Source organism: Tympanuchus pallidicinctus, unplaced genomic scaffold, assembly GCF_026119805.1.
Source record: "Tympanuchus pallidicinctus isolate F22 unplaced genomic scaffold, pur_lepc_1.0 scaffold14, whole genome shotgun sequence".
Lineage (NCBI taxonomy): Eukaryota > Metazoa > Chordata > Aves > Galliformes > Phasianidae > Tympanuchus > Tympanuchus pallidicinctus.
In genome coordinates, this window is record NW_026294659.1 from 9,424,791 (window position 1) to 9,441,115 (window position 16,325).

Here is a 16,325-nt window from a genome sequence, read left to right on the forward strand (position 1 = left end):
CACCGGGCACGGCGCGGGCACAGCGCGGGCGGAGGGAGGGGCAGAGGGACGAGGGGGGGCCGCCCCGGGCGCCGCGGGGCCACCGCCGGGGGGGGGGGGGGGGGGGGGGGAGAGGAGGAGGGTGAGCGCAGCCCTCCCGTCCGCGCCCCATGCTTACTCCCCCGCGGGAGGGAGGAATTAAAAAAAAAAGTTAATGGAAACCTTTGGGAAATGCGGGCTACGGGGCGACGTGGTGTTGGTAGACCGCCCCCCCCCACCCCCCCCCCCCGCTACCCCCCCCCCCTTCTCCCTCTTTTAATACAAACACGAATACAAAAGCTGCAGGCTCCAGAGAGCAGATGAAAGCAATGAGCGGAGTTTCTGGAAAAGATTCATTAGTGGGAATTAATGCTGCGAGGCGGTGCCATTAGAGCCGGTCCCGCACTTTGTCACTTGTGCACCGCTCGCTGCGTTCGGGGCTTTCTGCTGTCGGGGCTGGGGGGGATTTCACCGATCCCCCCATCAGCAAACCCGAGATCCGACAGACATCGCGGAAACGAGAGGGAGGAAAACAAAACAACACACACACAGAAGAAAAAAAAAAAAAAAACAACCAACCGCACACACACACACCAAGAAAGAAAGAGGAACGAGAACGCTCCACAGCCCTCGCCCCCGGACTCGTTCCGCGAACATCAAATGCTCATCTGCTGCGCAGAGCTCGGCCCGGCCCCACACAGCAGCCGCCGAGCCCTGTCCCCTCCGAACGCCGACTCCCCCCAGGGCCGCTCTCCAACTCCGCACGGCACCACCGAGGCCGCCCGAACTTCCGCGTCCCGCCGGACCTCGCGCCGCGACGGCTCCGCGCACGGGAAAGCCCCGCGCCGCCCTCCCCACGTGCGCGGGAGGAAGGGGGGGGTGGGGGGAGACCGAGCCCCGTCCCCGTCGTCCCCCGTCGTCCCCCTCCGACGGGACACGCAGCGCCGCGGGCTCTCCCCGCCCCTCACCTGCCCGCGGCCGCCCGGGGCGGGGAAGGAGCGCAGGGCCCGGCCCGAGCGGGGCTCCCCAGTGCTTTCCGAGCGGGAGCACAGCCAGCCCCGACGGCGGGCCCCCGCTCCGCTCGGGCATCTCGGCCGGCAACCGCTCCCCGACTTCCCCTCCGACGAGGCGCACCGGGGACCCCGCGGTCCCGCGCCGTAACTTCCCACCCGTGGCGAATCGAGGGCAGCCCGGAGCTCCCGCGGGCGACGGGCGGGGAGCCGCGGCACTGACCTTTCTGCCGCGCCGGGGCTGCGGCGTGCGCCGTCCGCGCCGAGGGTCCCGACGCCGTCGCCCCGCTTCGCCGTTCTCCCCGGTGCGGGAGGAGGAAAAAAGTTTCCCGACCCTCTCCCGCCGTCCGCACCGCGCTGCGCCCCGCGCGGAGCCGCGGGGGCGTGCGGAGCGCGGCCGGCGCCGGCGGGGCAGGTGCCCGCGGGGAGGGCTCTGCCTCTCGGCGCGGCGCGGCTCGACTCGGCTCAGCGGCGGCAGCGGGAGCGGCAGCCCGCGATGCTCATTCCGGCTGCCGGCTCGGCTTTGGCAGCGCCATGTTGCTGGCTTGCTCCGGGCGAAGTTCCTGTGCTGGAGAGCGCCGCGCTCCCTACATCGCGCCCGCACCGCCGTCTCCCGTGCCCCGGCCGCCGCGGCTTTGTGTGTGTGTGGCTGGGGATTTAATTCTCCTCCTCCTCTTCTCCTCCTCTCTCTCTCTCTCTCTCTCTCTCTTTTTCTTCCTCCCCCCCCCCCCCCTCCCCTTTCAGTCCGCCGGGAAAGCCGCTCTTCCTCACCTTGCCGCTGGGAGACCGGGCTCCGTCTGCTGCACGCTGCGCTCCCCTCGCATCCCCCTCCCTCCCTCCCTCTCTCCCTCCTCCTCCTCCTCCTCCTCCTCCTCCTCCAGCCGCCGCCTCCCCTCCCTTCCCCTCCCCCCGGGCAGGCTGCACCGAGGGAGCCGCCGCCAGCAGCACAGCGCAGCGCAGCACAGCAGCAGCGCCGCCACCGCTCGTTCCCTCTGCAAGTTTCCCCCTCCCCTGGCCGCGCTCCCTGCCCAGGCGGGGCGAGCCCCGGCCCATCGAGCCGCCTCCCCACGCAGCGCCGGGCTCTGCCGCGCCGGCGGTCAGAGCCCCCTGCCCGGCCGCGACCTGCGGTTCCCGGGAGAACCCCGCGCCCGGAGGGAAGCCGCCCTCGGTCTGTCCTCCTCCCCGCGCTCGCTACCCAGAAGGCCAGCGGGGAACCGCAATTCCCCGCCAGCACCGCTCGCTCCGCTCCTCACCCCGAGCTGTCAAAAGCCCGGCGGCACGGCACGGCACGGCGCTGGCAGACGGAGCTGCGAGGCACCGCGATGCCGCCCCCGGGTTCCCCATACCGCAGGGGCATCCCCCAGCACGGCAACCTCCCGGCCCCCTCCCCTGTCCCCCCAACTTCCTCCCCCTTCTACCCCTCCTCTCCCTCCCCCCCCGGCCCCCTTCTCTCGGGTCTAAAACCGGGATGGAAAAAAAAAGCCGCGTTTGTCAACGTCTGCATTGCGCGGGGCGGGGAGGGCGCGGGGGGAGGCTTATTAAAGCGCGCTGCCGCCTGATCCGGCTTTGGAAGCCCTTAACGCGCTTTTTACAGCGTGCGAACGGGGTGGCAACCGCGGACGGGGGGGGGATGCGGGGGGGCAGCCGGAGCGCGGGTCCCCCCGTGGCGTTTCTCCGGCCGCTGTAAGCTTTGTGCCCGGGTTCAGGAGCCCTTTAATCTCCGGGTTGGTACTTATCGGCTGCGTGTATTTACTTTGGCACGGCAACTTTTGGCTCGCCGAGCCCGCCTCGTAAATTTCACGTTCGCGACGCCCATCCCCGCCGCTCCTCCCGGCTTCGGGCTCGCCGAGACCGCGGCTCTGGGGCTCCCGAGGCTGACCCGCACCGCGTCCGCGCTCCATGCGCTGCCGAGCTGCGGGAGCTGATCGCGGGCAGCCCGCACCGGGGGGGGCGGGGGGGGGATGAACGGGGTGAACGGGGGGGTGCATGGGGGGGAGGAACGAGGTGAGATGGAGAACGGGAAGCGGGAGTGTTCCGAGGATATTCGTATCCAAGTCTCCCCCCCCCCCCCCCCCTCTTTCAAATAGAACAAAAAAAAAAAAACAAAAACGGGACGCGAGCCACTTCGGGAAAGTCGCCAGCTGCCCGGGGAGGGGGCACGAAGCACTCACGCATCGCGCCGAGCTGCCTCCCAGCTCCACTCCGCAGCGCGGGGTTCCGCCGCGTACCGCACAGCGCTCCCCCGCTGCGGCGCTGCGGACATCGGGGAGGGTCAGGGAGGGCAGCGGGTGGCCGCGCACCGCAGGGACAGCAACGCGCCTTGTTTTCATCTCCGCTAACAAGCGGAGGAACACCTGGCCCGGGCCGCTGTAAAGCTATTTTTTATAAAGACGTTTTAGGGCTAGACATTAAAAGTTATTAGAGTGAACGCACGTGAGTTACAGACGCACAGCTGGAGGAAAGGCCTCTGCTGCCTTTTTTCCACCCCCCACCCCCCCTTTCCTAGGGAAAACCTCATTAACATCGCTCCTTTCGGGAGGAGAGCGGAGCCTCCACGGCTCTTTGCTCTGCCCGCACAGCTCCGTCTGGGGCCCGCGGTGCCGTCGGGCCGCGCTCACAGCACAAAGTCCGCTCGCCGCGGGGCTGCCCTCAGCGAAACGGGGCGGGACTGACGCTGATGCGTTTCTTTCTTTCTTTCTCTCTTTTATTATTATTCTTTTCTAATACTACTGATTACAAATGATCCCGGGGAGAACTCGCTGCATTCCCGTTTTCCCCCTTCGGCCAAACTTACTTTCTTTGCGAACGCCATTTCCTCCGCGGCGGCGTGGAACAGACCGCCGCTTGTTCGCCTCTGTGCCGTTTTGTTCCCCGCTCCGCAGCGGCGGACCCCGCGGGCACAGCGCGGCCCTGCGGAGAGGCCTCCCCCCACACACACCTCCCCGAGGGAAGCAGAGCAGAGCAGAGCCGGGAGCGGGCGGGAGGCCGCGCACGGACGCTCGGTGCTCCGCGCCGCTGCGGGGATGCGCTCGCCCGAGCGGCTGCCCCGTTAATGGTGGGCGCTTAACCTCCTCGTAAAGACAAATCCGGCGTTAATGGCACTGCGGGCTTCTCGCGGGGGATTCCCAGTGGGACGGCCTTACCCTGGCTCTCATTTACCTTCCTCGCCAGGAGCTCCCCCCGCCCCGAAAGTTGGGGATGAAACCCAGCGGGGCCCTCCTGGGGCCGGGGAGGCGGGGGGAAGGGGAGCCGGCGCCGCGGAGGTGAAATGAATGAATGCGAGCGCGGTGTTCAGCGCGCCCGGTGATGAGTGCTGGGAAAAGCCTATAAATAACAGATCACCGTCCTGAGCTCTGAATTGCCTGGCTTGAGTGTGTCTTAAATCAGACCTTTATCATTGCTTATTGTGAGGCTGCTTTTAATGGAAGTGCGGAAATCTGAATAACAAAACACGCCGGGCCCCGGCCGGCGTGACGGGTCCGCAGCTCTCCCGGCGCTGACGCGGTGCCAGCAAAGCGTGACCCCCCCCCCCGCAGCCGGGGGGGCTCTGCGCAGCCCGACTACAGCGAACCCAGCGCGCAGCTCGAGGCCGCTCCGCTGACAGCAGAGCGGTGATATAACCCCCTCCCAGCAGAGCCCGAGACGCGATCTGTTCCCGGAGCGAGCACCGCGCTCTCGCTCATACAAAGGAGAAGGACAAACCCCGTGGACGCGCCGACGGGACGGACATGCCGACGGGGCGGACGCACGGGCGAGCGGCCCAGGCCGAACAGCCGCCGCGCTCTGAGTTTCGCGGCCGAGGAAACCTCCACGGCTCGAAGGTGTGTTCATGCAGCCTGCAGCTTGTATGTTAATAATTGGATACAGTCGATGAATCACCTCCGTCCTCCTTCTGGTTTTGTTTTCGTGTTGTGTTTTGTTTCAGAGGGGGTGGGGAGAGAAAAGCAGGAGACGCTGCGCGGCTCGGCCCTGAATACCAATGCCGCGGCCGGGTTCGCAAACACTGGGGTTATTCACTCCGCCCCAGAGGTGACAGCGGGCTCCGGGCCTCCGGGAGCGGCCCTGCGAGCGGGGGGCGGCGGCACCGGACGGGGGCAGGGAGGGGCGCACACGTGTGCGTTCTCCTGGGAAGAGCCCCTCATTTCTCCTCTCGGATCGCTCGCTTTTTTTTCCCCACCCGCGCGGTACACACGAGGAGAGATTCTTTAGTCCCGAACTTAACACTTCACAGTGTTTTTAGCAATTAAGGCGAGAGGGGGGTGGGTATAAAGATAAGCCACTTTTTCGCCCTGCAAGTGTGAAAGATAAGATAACAGTGAGCCGGGGCACAACGTCTGCTTACAACCTCCCCCCGGCGATTCCGATCGGTCACCTCTTATCGCGGAAAATGTTCATTTTGAAAACAGCCTCGGAAAAAAGAAAAAAAAAAAAAAGAAAGAAAGAAAAAAAAGAAAGAAAGAAAAACAAAGGAAAAAGAAAAGTCTTTTCCGGTCCGTAACGCCATTCAGAGCTCCCGCGCCCCACACGGAGCACCGCTCCCCTCCCGGCGCGGTGATGGGGACGCGGCCGCTCCCGGACCCGGGGCAGAGGTCCCGGGAGGGACGCGGGCTCTGCCGTTCCCCGCCTGTCAGGCAGCGCCCACGCCGGCCGCGGCCGAGGCCACCCGCTGCTCCGCTAGCCTGGGGCCTGCCCTCCGGGCCCGGAGTTTCCCCCGCCCGCCGTGCGATAAGCCGAGATCCCGGGTACAAAGCGCTTCCCGACACCGCCCCGAGGGCGAGGCGCGGCGGCGCCGGGTGCCCGCTGCCGTCGGGGAGCTCCGCGCGGCCCCACGCGGGGCAATGAGCTGCGGGGATCTGTGAGCCGCACCGCCCGACGTGCGCAGCGGGGCGGCCCCGGTCCCTCCGCAGCTGCCGCTTCCCCCCTCCCCTCCCGCCGCCCTTCTCAGAACCGCGTTCTCGGAGTGACTGGGTCCGCAGATGATGACACGGGGAAAAAGGAGAAGAGAGCGAGCGAGCGAGGAGAAAAAGCACCCTCGCGGCCCCTCGCTTGGGCGAGATTACTCATCCCCAGAGTTCCCCTAAGTTGCAGAAACTTGGCCAGGGCTCAGGCCGGGCCGTTAGCACGGGCCGGGGCTCCCCGGGCACCTCTCGCTGCGGAGGCACAGGGCCGGGCCGTGCCGCGTGGATCGCGCGGCCCCTTCCCTCCCTCTCTCTCTCTCTCTCTCTCTCCCTGCCTCCCTCCCTCTCTCCCTCCTTCCATCCCCCGCCGCCGGCGCTCGCGTTCTCGGCAGCGTTTTATCTTCACAGTCACATCGGCAGCTAACGAGGCTCGGCGGCTGCAGCCCACACGACTTCGGTTCCCCGCATTTATCCTTCAATAAAAGCCGGTTCCTTTATTAGAAACAGGAGACGTGTCTCCCGCCGCCCCTGGCAGATCCCGAGAGCCGAGGCGCAGCCGACACCTCCCCCTCGGCCCCCACCCCCCCCCCCCCAATACCCGGAGGGGCCGCCGCCACCACCGCGCGCCCCCCGGACCCCCCACCGCGAGCAGCCTCGGCCCCCCCCTCCCCCCTTTGCTCTCCGCCGAACCGATCGCCTCCGCCGGTCGCACCCACCCCCACCACTTCGGTTCCCCCGCGTTTATCGCTCAATAAAAGTCGTTTCCTTTATTAGAAACAGCGGAGCCGCTTCTCCCACCGTCCTCAGCTCAGGGGGCTGCAGCCCCCCGCCCGGCACGGCCCCCTAAAAATAATAACAATAACGCGAATAATCATCACAATAATAACAGCCGCCGTCCCCGGCAGCAGCACAGCCACCCCCCGCCCCTCCCCCGAGCCCAGCCCCCCCACCCCGCTCCAATCCCTCACAGCCCGGAGCAGCAGCCTCCCCCCCCTTTCCCCAGGCGCAGCCAACGACCCAGCAAATCCCCACTCCGGGCACGGCTCGGCCCCCGCCCGCCTCGCGGCCCCCCCCCCCCGGGCACACGGCAGGTCCCTGCGCGGGGCCGTGTGTGCCGCGGCTGCCGCCCGGGGATGGCTTTCCCGGAGCAGCAGGGAGAGCCGCTGCTAGGGGGGATGCCGATGCGATGTGTCGAGGCGAGCCGAGCCACGCTGTGCCGAGCCGCCTCCTCCTCCGCGTTCCGACCGGAGCTCACCGCCGAGCTCTCCCGGCGAGGCGGGGTCGGACTGGAGCGCGCTGTGCATGGCATTAAATGCAACGGCCTGGCCCGGCGGAGGAGGAGGAGGAGGAGGAGGCAGGTGATGCTGCCCGACACAATGAGGGGTTTGAGCGCTGCGGAATAAAGCGCCCTTCATGGGGCTGCGGGCGGTCGGGTCCCGCTCCTTCGCGGCGGAGCGGGCGGTGCGCGGGGTCCCCCCCGGCCGCGTGCCCGCTGTGACACGGTACAGCCGCTCAGGAGGCTGCGGCCGAGCCCGGCGCTGTGTCGGTGGCTGTGACATGAAAAGATGGCGCTCTCCCCTCCCCCGCCTCCCTCTCGCCTTACACTTCCTCCCTACAGCGTTTCCCTCCCGGTTTTAAAGCCCTCTTTTCTCTCTGCCCCCCCCACCCCCCCACCCCCCACCCCAAGACGCTTTCCCCGCCGGATGCGGTGCGCTCCGGGCCCGGCGGTGCCCCCCGTGCGGGCAGTGATGCCCTCATTGCATGCGCTGTCCCGACCCCGCAATGTTCGTCGCTCCTTTTTCCCGGAAGCCCCGCGCTACGCCTCGCTCCGCTGTGAACTTCTGCTGCTAACGGGAGGCGGGGGGGTGAGGGGCACGTACCCAAAACGTTCTCCTCTCCGCTACTTAGCTCCCCCCAGCTCACCCCCTCCCCCCCCCCCCCCCCCCCCCCCGTTTCCTCCCGCTCCCCGAGGCAGGAAGGCAGAGCCGCGTGCGTGCCGGGGGGGCGGGAAGCAGCCGCCGGGAGCCGCCCCCCCCACGCCGACCCACACTGCGGGAGAGCCTGGCGGGGCCGGGAGGGCATGAGGCGGCGGGGCACCCTCTGGCAGTGTGCCTGCTCGGAGATGTGCTCCTAAGCGGGAGGGCTCCGCCGCCAGAAGCCCCCTCCTGCCTCCAAGCAGCAGGCTGCTCCGAGCGGTTGTGTTTTTGGTGGGTTTTTTTCCCCCTTTTCTTGTTTCTTTTCCTTTTTTTTTCCCTTTCTTTCTTTTTTTAAGCCTGCAAATTAAATTCAGCGCCGCTCTCCCCTATTTTAGTGCGTGTGATGTTAATGGCACTTAGCGCCGGGGCGCCGCTCGCCAGAGATGTGCGAAGGCCTGGCGCTGCCCGCAGAGCCCCGAGGGCACACGGGGCCGATCCGGCGCGTCCCTTCTGCTCTACCCAGGGAGCGACTGCGCGGGCTGACCGAGCCCGGTAAGCTGTCCACTTGTTCGTCTCAGGAGCATCGATTCCTGGCTGCGAGGCGCTCTTAGCACCGCACGATGCCCCACAGCTGGTCTTTCGCCCAGACAAAACAGCGACGAGATGCGAGCGTTATTAGCCACATAAATAAATCATTACGCCGCGCACCGATGTTATTTCAGCACAACTTCTCCTGAGCAGAAAATAGCCCGGCGGGGCCGCGAGAAGCCGCGCACCGTGCTCGCCCCGACGGCCGCAGCCCCGCAGTCGGGAGCCATTCCGCAGCGCGGGGAGAGCAGCGGGGCTCCTATATGCCGGGGCCGGGGCTCACCCCGTCCCGCTGCGGTCCGGGGTGGCCGGGAACCGCGGGGAGCGTCACCCCCCCGGCCGGAGCGCGGCGGGTGCCGGCAGAGCGCAGCCCGGGAGCCGCGCCAGGCCGGCCGCCTTTGATATTCCGCACCGCGGCCGCTCCTCCGCTCGCCGCTAAGCACGCAAACGCCGGCGAGCTCCGGCTCTCTCCGTGAGAAACGCCGCGCGCATTTCTCCGCGCTCCCAAAGTAAACACGGGAGGTCTCCCACTTTTTCGCACTTAGCAACGGCCCGAGGCGGGCCGCGACCGTCGACTCCCGGTCGCGCCGCAGACGTTCGCTCTGCAGTTCAAGGGCAGGACGGGAACCGCGCGAGCGAAGCCCCGCCGGCGGAAATCTCCCATTCGCAGCGCCTCGCACCGCCGCCACAGCCACCCCCGAGCACCTTTGTTCTGCGCGCAGCTGCTTTTATCCCCCCCCACCCCCCCGCGGCCGCTCCCTCCCCCACCCCCCAGCAACCCCGGACGGATCGCGGGTGACCCCGGGGGGCGGCGGGGTCGGGGGAGGGGCCGGGAGCGGCTGATGCGGGGCGGCACCACCGGAGATAAGGGCCGGGCGGCGGCGGGGCGGGCGGCCGCGCTCTGCGGGGAGCTGCAGGGGGGACGGGGGCGGCGCTCGTCCTCCCGAGGCCCCCGGGGGGGGCGCGAGGCGGCCGAGGGAACCGTGCTAAGCCCCGTTCCTCCGGTCTCGCTGCGAAACGCGGCGATCCCGCAGACGCCCGGGACGTTTTCCTTGATCTGAACTTCCTCGGGGTGATCGCCTCTCGCTACGGAGCACGAAACGCCTCCCGGACACGGAAAGCGGAGCTCGGAGCTCCTCCCGTCCCTTTTTGTTGCCCTCTCGCCTCTAAAGCATGGCATCCCCCCGGGGGCTAGCAGCGGCGGAGGGAGGGAGAAACAGAGAGAGAGATGAGGGCACCCCCGGGTGCTTCAAACTCCACCTTTCGTGGCGGTCGTGGCCCTTGATGGTGAAGGCGATGAACGAGGCACTGAATGCATCACAGGTCCGGCGAGCCCCTGAGCCTGTGGCCATCATTTGCGAGGTTCTGAGACCTGCTGCAGGGGTTTGTCATCAGCGCCTTGGGGTAGGGAGGAGGGGGTGTCGGCATGGGGGAGTGTCGGCCGTATTGCTTCCCTTCTAAAAGACATGCAGAAAGTTTGTGCTGTTTTGACAGCTAAGCCCATCTAGCCACCCCATCCAGGGTGAGAAAAACACTCTGCCTGTTTGCTGGAGGCCATTTTATGAGACCTCAGGGAGACGACTTTCAGGAACACCGGGTGCCTCCTGATGACCCTCTCCCCATTCCCCACCACTGGCTCAGCCAGGCCACGGGCTCTGCAGGCCGAATTCTCCTGCATGGCCAATGGTTGCCCACCTGCACAGGGCTGTACCTCTCCCCTGCTCTGAGTACACACAGTGTGTGAATAACACCGGTGACACACCCGATGGGAGGGCATGGGGACTCCTCATCCCATCTCACATATTTCACTGGAATGTCATGTAAGATTCTTCTCCGAGTGCCACCGGTATGCACAGCGTTAATGAGATTGTGCCTCTGCAAAACAAAGCCAGGCAAATGGGAGAGGGAGAATTTGTTAAAGTGTTTAAAAATGCTGTCATGTTTGTTAACAGCTGCTTAACTCCTGTGTCTAACAAACACTGGGGGGGAAAAAAGAAAAAAAAGTTATTTAATTTTTTTTTAAAAAGGCAATACCATGGCTTGCATACAATTAAATGATGACAGCCCATAACGTGTTCCTTCAAGACCTCAAGTAATACCAGGGCTCAGGAGACCTGAAATACCCAATTCATGGATTTTTAAACCAAAGAAGGGCTGTTACGATTGGTGCTCTGACCTGCCACATATCACGGGCCAGCGAGTTTCAGGCAGCCATTCCTGTCTCAGGCTCATAAATCCTGGCCGAGCTTTTAGCCTGGCATCCAGTCTTGCTCCAAGACCTGTAAGTAACAGCAAACCCTCGGCCTGCCTCCATCATACCAGCGGCTGTGTCCCCTCACTGCTTTCAGAAGAACGCACCTATTTCTGCTCAGAATTCACAGAGCTTCATTTTCCAACATAGGATCTCATTATGCTTTTGTCTGCCACATTAAAGAGATCTCTGCTATCAGAAATCTCCCCATAGAGACACTTAGGGCACTTAAAGACTATGATCAAACCAAGCCATAGCCTCCTCTTGGATAAATTAATAGATGAGATTTCTTTCGTCTCCGGCAATAAGATGCGATCCCCAGACCTCGAATCACTTTTGTAGCTCTTTTCTGATCCCATATTAATTTGCCAACATTCCTCTGACATGCGAACACCGCCGCAGGATTGGATGCTGCATTCCGCTACAGGTCTCACTCAAGTCATAAGTGCTAATGGCATCATTACGTTTACCTGTTTAAAACCCTATGCAGATTACCCTAATAGATGGCCTTAGCAATAGTGACTTTATTAAAAACCCATTTTTAAAGTCGCCTGTCTCCACACAGACCGGTGTTGTTCATCAAACTCACAGCACCAAGAGTCGCCTGGCCAAGCTGCAGAGCAGGCTGAGCTTCTCTGGCCAGAGCTAGAAAGCCTCTAGAGAGGCCGTGTTGGCATAAAGCACCTTTGAGGTGAGGGCAGTGCAGCACTCACTTACAGTGCCTTTGTGCACGTCCCCTGACTCATGCTCGCTCTGTGCCGTGCTGTCACAACACGCCTGCCCCTTTAAGCTGAAATTATCGTCTATAAAATTATTTTTCCCATGACACACAGCACAGCCTGCATGTCCGACCAGCACAGCTCTCCCTGTGCTCACTCTTCCCACGTGCCCTCTTTTTGCTATGAGTCACACGTGCTTGCCCTCTCTTCCTCTGACTTACACTTTCCTACCTCAAAGGACGTGCATGTCAGGAGATAGACCTGATGGCCCTGTTTTGGATATCTGCTCATACAATCGTTAAGGTTGGAAAAGATCTCTAAGACCAACTGTCAGCCCATCACACCATGCCCACTGCCCATGTCCCTCAGGAGCCATATCCACACGGCTCTTGAACATCTCCAGAGACGGTGACTCCACCACCTCCCTTGGCAGCCTGTGCCACTGCCTCCCTGCTCTTTCTGAGAAGAAAAGGTTCCTAATATCCAACCTGTACCTCCCCTGAATAAACGCAGTTTATACTTTCAGCAAGCACGAATCGCTCTGACTGCTGTCCCAGTGTGCTGCAGGACAGGGCTTCTTCTTCTCACCCCGATGTGCCCATGACTGTGCAGCCCTTCAGTCCCTTACATCCTGCTCTCCCTCCCGAACTGCTGCAGCACTGGGGTCTGCTCTCCTCCACCTCTCGGGGGGTTCTGTCATTAGCTTCTACGGAGAGCAGAACGGGGCTGGATGTGGAAAACCAATATTGACATTCCCTTGTTTAAATATCATACATCAGAGGGGGTCATGGGCACCAAGGCCATACGGAAGGGCTCTCCCAGGAGCTATTATTGCCTTTTAAGAAGCACCGAGTGCCTTACCCCACATACCTGCCCCTCTCCACAAGAGATGTTGCTGCCACTGGGCAAATACGAATGTTCAGGTCTTTCCCTGCAAGGCAGATCTCACCTGCTGCCGTGCAAAGGCCTTGCACGACATGAATGCCTCATTTAAGCCCTCTTCTTAAGGCTGTGGGAAATACGCTTCCCACACACACTCACCTCTGTCTTTCCTTACTAAAATGCACAGTGTTTTCCTATCAAATGTGAAACAAGTAGCGTTCCAGCTTATTTAAAAAATTAATTGAACCAATACATCAACAACTTCCATGTTTTCAGAGCCTGCCCAGCCCTCGCTTGCAAAATGAGAACTGCAGGAGAGTCATTTTGCATTGAAATCCACAGAGGCCTATGCCAGGCTGCCCTCCTCCTGGCGAAGCCCAGCAGTGCTCAGGGCTGGAGAAGAGCACAGCCTGTTGGGTGTCCTGCACCTATAGTGCACTGCTCTTCCTGGCAGGGTTGGGGGGGGTCATGGGGCTACCCCTCACACACATTAGTATCACTTAGTGCAGTGACACAGGGCATCGTCGCTATGTTAGTGCATGCCATTGCCCTCGTCCCCATCTACACTGCTGTGTGCTCCTCTGTATACCTCTTTGCTGTGCACCGGGTGAGCAGGAGGCTCTCAAGTAGGAAAAAAGGGACTTCATGGGTTGCTTAAGCCAAGAATCAGGCAGAGCCATAGGAAGAGACATGTCCCTTCCTTGCAAGGGAACGGCTGCAGGATTTCTCTTTTTACCTAAACCCCAGAATGAATTTGCCACTGAAAGAGAGATAATCCACATTATGTAGACACAAAATTACATTCACATGAACACACGCACACAAACACGCACTGTTCTCCCTTGATGGTGGGATGCTGGCGATGGGAGTGAGGCCTCGAGGAGCCCAAAGGTTACACGGGGACCTCACTGGCCTCCACGCTCCCCTCCCTGTGCTGGAAGGGCAGTGTCACAGCACGCCTTTCCTTACCGGGGCTCCCAGCACTGTAACCCCGCTATGGGGTAAGGCGGTACTTGTGAACCCAGAGAGACAGAGCACGGCTGGAATGTGCCCGCTGCCCCAAGGCTGTGCATCCTGAGCCCTGCACCGCTCCACAATTTCTCCCCTCTGTTCTGTTGTTTACGTGACAGCCGCTGCTGCTGTAGTAGCACCCTCTCGGTGCTGTTCCTGCGGCTTAGCGATCGCCCCTGAGAGCACCGCCAAGGAGATTTTACAACGCCTTCAGGGCACCGAGGGACAGCAGCAGGAGGACTATCTGCACTGCTCTGGTCCCAAGCGTTCGGACTTAGATCCATCCAGGCATTAATTCAGTGAAAGCCAGACGGGATCAGGCTGAAACTGGCATTATGCACTGCTGGAAGCAAATCCAATCCACATAGTTTTAAGTGCATGCAAACCATTTTCTGTGGGGACCTGGACTGCCTTACAAGGGTGCTCGAGGGACCAGGTGACTGCTCGTGCCATGCACTGCAGCAGTGTAACCAGGGCTCACAGCCCTCCCCGAGGTAGGGATGACCATAAAAGCTGAGCCATGAACCTGAAAATGCTGTGGGTTTTTTTTCTTTTGCCTTTCCTACTGCTGCTGTCCATTTTTTCTGCTTCTCCTTGTGCACCCTGCTGTAGGAGAAAAGCGCTGTATCTCATCACTGTGACACAAGCCCACTTTTTTGCTCTCTGCTGATGGCACTGAGAGAGAGAATAGCTCTGTGCAAGACCCACAGGGAGTGCAGATACCCTGGGGCCAGTTGTTGGTGGCTGCTCTTCACACCTCCCCAAGGCCTCGCTCTGACCCAAAGTCATTCTATGGGGCACCGCAGCTATGCACGGCCCAGGAGGACCCTGGTAAACTGCTCCTGTGCTGGTTTGCCACAAACGGTTGTCCCAAATAAGAAAGCAGGACGTGGTCTTAAACTAAAGTAAGACATATGTACGCGTGTTGGCTGATGCATCACTCTCACTCTTTCTTCAGATGACTCCTTGCCATGGGGAGATGTCCCCAAGCCTTCACCCACATGAACCTACTGAACCGCTTCCCAGTCTCAACCTCCAATCAGCGGCTCCCCAGACATCTGCTCTGACATCCATTCACTCTGACATCTTCACACACACGTACAAGCAGAGATCTCTCCAAGTGCCACACACACCACTTTCCCTCTCGGGGCTCAGCCACACATCAGCAACACACCTGGTTGCCACACCGCAGGATATGGTGCTCTGGCCCCATCTGTGCTCCAACACCAGCCCCAAAGCCATTGCCTGAGGTGCACGGAGGGCACAATAGTCACCACTCTCCACACCAGCCCTGTCTGTTCAGCTCCGCTCATCTCCACGGGGGTGACACAGCGCTCTTACTGCCCATTCCGAAGCGACGGTCAGAGATGCTCCCGGATTTTCGCCTCCTTCTGCCTTCTGAGCTCAGGAGCGGCACTCTTCTGCCGGCCCGCTGCTTTCCCTCATCACCCCCCCTCCTCGTCTCTCCGGGGCAGCTGACAAGCGTAACAGCCGCCAGCCCGCTCTGCATGCAGGGGGCGGGGGGCCGAGGTGACACTCTCTCGACCCGGGGCCGCCTCCCGGCCCGCAGAGCCCTCCCGGAAGCACCGGGGCGGCCCCGACAGCGCGGCCCGGGGCACGGGGCCCTCGTGGAGACGGCCCGCGGTGTGCGGAGGTAGGGGGGTTGGAGGGAGTGCGTGCTTGGGCTGCGTCAAAGGTATTTGTTCTGATTGTCCCTTGGCTCCGAGTTCCGTCGTCGTTGCTCTTTGTTTTAGAGCCGCTCAAGTTTACTCGCAGAATTAAGACAGATTTTGGGGGGAGGGGGAGGAAGGGGGTAGGAAGCCTTTGTTCTCCGGAGTGTGCTTGTCTTACTTTTGTATCATGTGGCCTGAGCAGCACCCCCTCCCCGCCCCCGCCTACCCCCCCCTTTCCCCGGTCGTATTTACTCTATCTCGAGCCGAGTCCTTTGAAGGAAAGGGCAGAGGCGTCGTTAACCCTCTGCGCGCCTCGCGGGGCCCTCCGCCGGCTGAGCTCCCCCCCCCGGGGCCCGGCTGCGAGGGCTGCGGGTGCCCGCTCCCACGCAAGGACACGCACAGCGCGCCGGTGGGGAGCAGGCACCGGGGGCCTTTCTGGGGGAGCCCGGGGATCCCCCATAGATCACTCTCAGGCTTAACACGGGGTTGGGAGATGCTGACAAACTCGAAACAGCTGCCGGGCTTCGCTCTGGCCTGCCTGCTAAAATACGCCGATCTCCTTTTAATCTGTTTCATATTCACAAATTAAGCACTTAGCCTAGGTAATAAATCATGAGGCAGTTTACGAGGCTAGCAGGAGACAAACAAGTGGAAAGGGAAAACAATCGCTTCCAAGTGCACGCGATGCGATTGCGGAGACGCAGCCCGACCCGCACTGCACTGCGAGCCCCGGGGGAAGCAGGGAACCCCGCACCGCTCCGCCGCGGCCTTTGTCTGCCCGGCCCCGGCTGCCCGCACCGTCCCCACCTGGGAGAGCCTCTCCCGGTCGGGAATCCACGCGTCAGGGGGCCGGCAGCCTCGCTCCGAACAACCACACCGTCGCGGCCGTGGTGCGGACATGCTGCGATGACACCGAGCGCCGGTGTCCGGGAACGGGGATCGGTGCCGCTGGGCGAAGCGGCCGCACGCGTGTGTGCGGAGCCCCGTGTCTGCCAGGTGCCCGTCAGACGGAAAACAGCGCTCTGGCCGCCGGAGGAATGCCCCCCGCCCTCTCGGGCCCGTTTCTGGGGCTGCTGGCGGAGGGTCCAGGGGGAGACGGCCCCACCGGCCCATCGGACAGCCGTCACGGTCACGGCGCGACGGGGCGGCCCCAAGGGCAGGGCTCAGCCTGACCCCCTCGGAACCGAGCTGCGCGGGCTCGAGCGGCGCTACCCGCGGGGCAGCACGGGCTTCCTGGCACTTTCCGCAGTAGCTCCGCGCCGGAGAGCAGCACGCGAAGGCCCCGGACAAAAGCCCCGGCGCTAAGACCCCTCCTGGCAAAGGCGCAGCCCGCCCCGAGCGCTCCGGACTTTTCTCTCT

The 16,325-nt window shown here is 62.7% G+C and overlaps 1 protein-coding gene across 7 annotated transcripts in view; it reads right to left on the minus strand.

Annotated features, from left to right (window-relative positions):
• BCOR (BCL6 corepressor) overlaps positions 1-16,325 on the minus strand; it is a 58,909-nt gene that overhangs the window by 42,216 nt on the left and 368 nt on the right. The window contains exon 1 of one of the 7 annotated variants that reach the window (XM_052673930.1): positions 1,800-1,856. The exons of 5 other annotated variants lie outside the window; for them this stretch is intronic. The gene's annotated coding sequence lies outside the window, so the exon portion shown is untranslated. Of the gene's footprint in view, positions 1-1,251; positions 1,364-1,799; positions 1,857-16,325 lie in introns of those variants that run through there. One more of the 7 variants, XM_052673931.1, reaches the window with a different exon arrangement.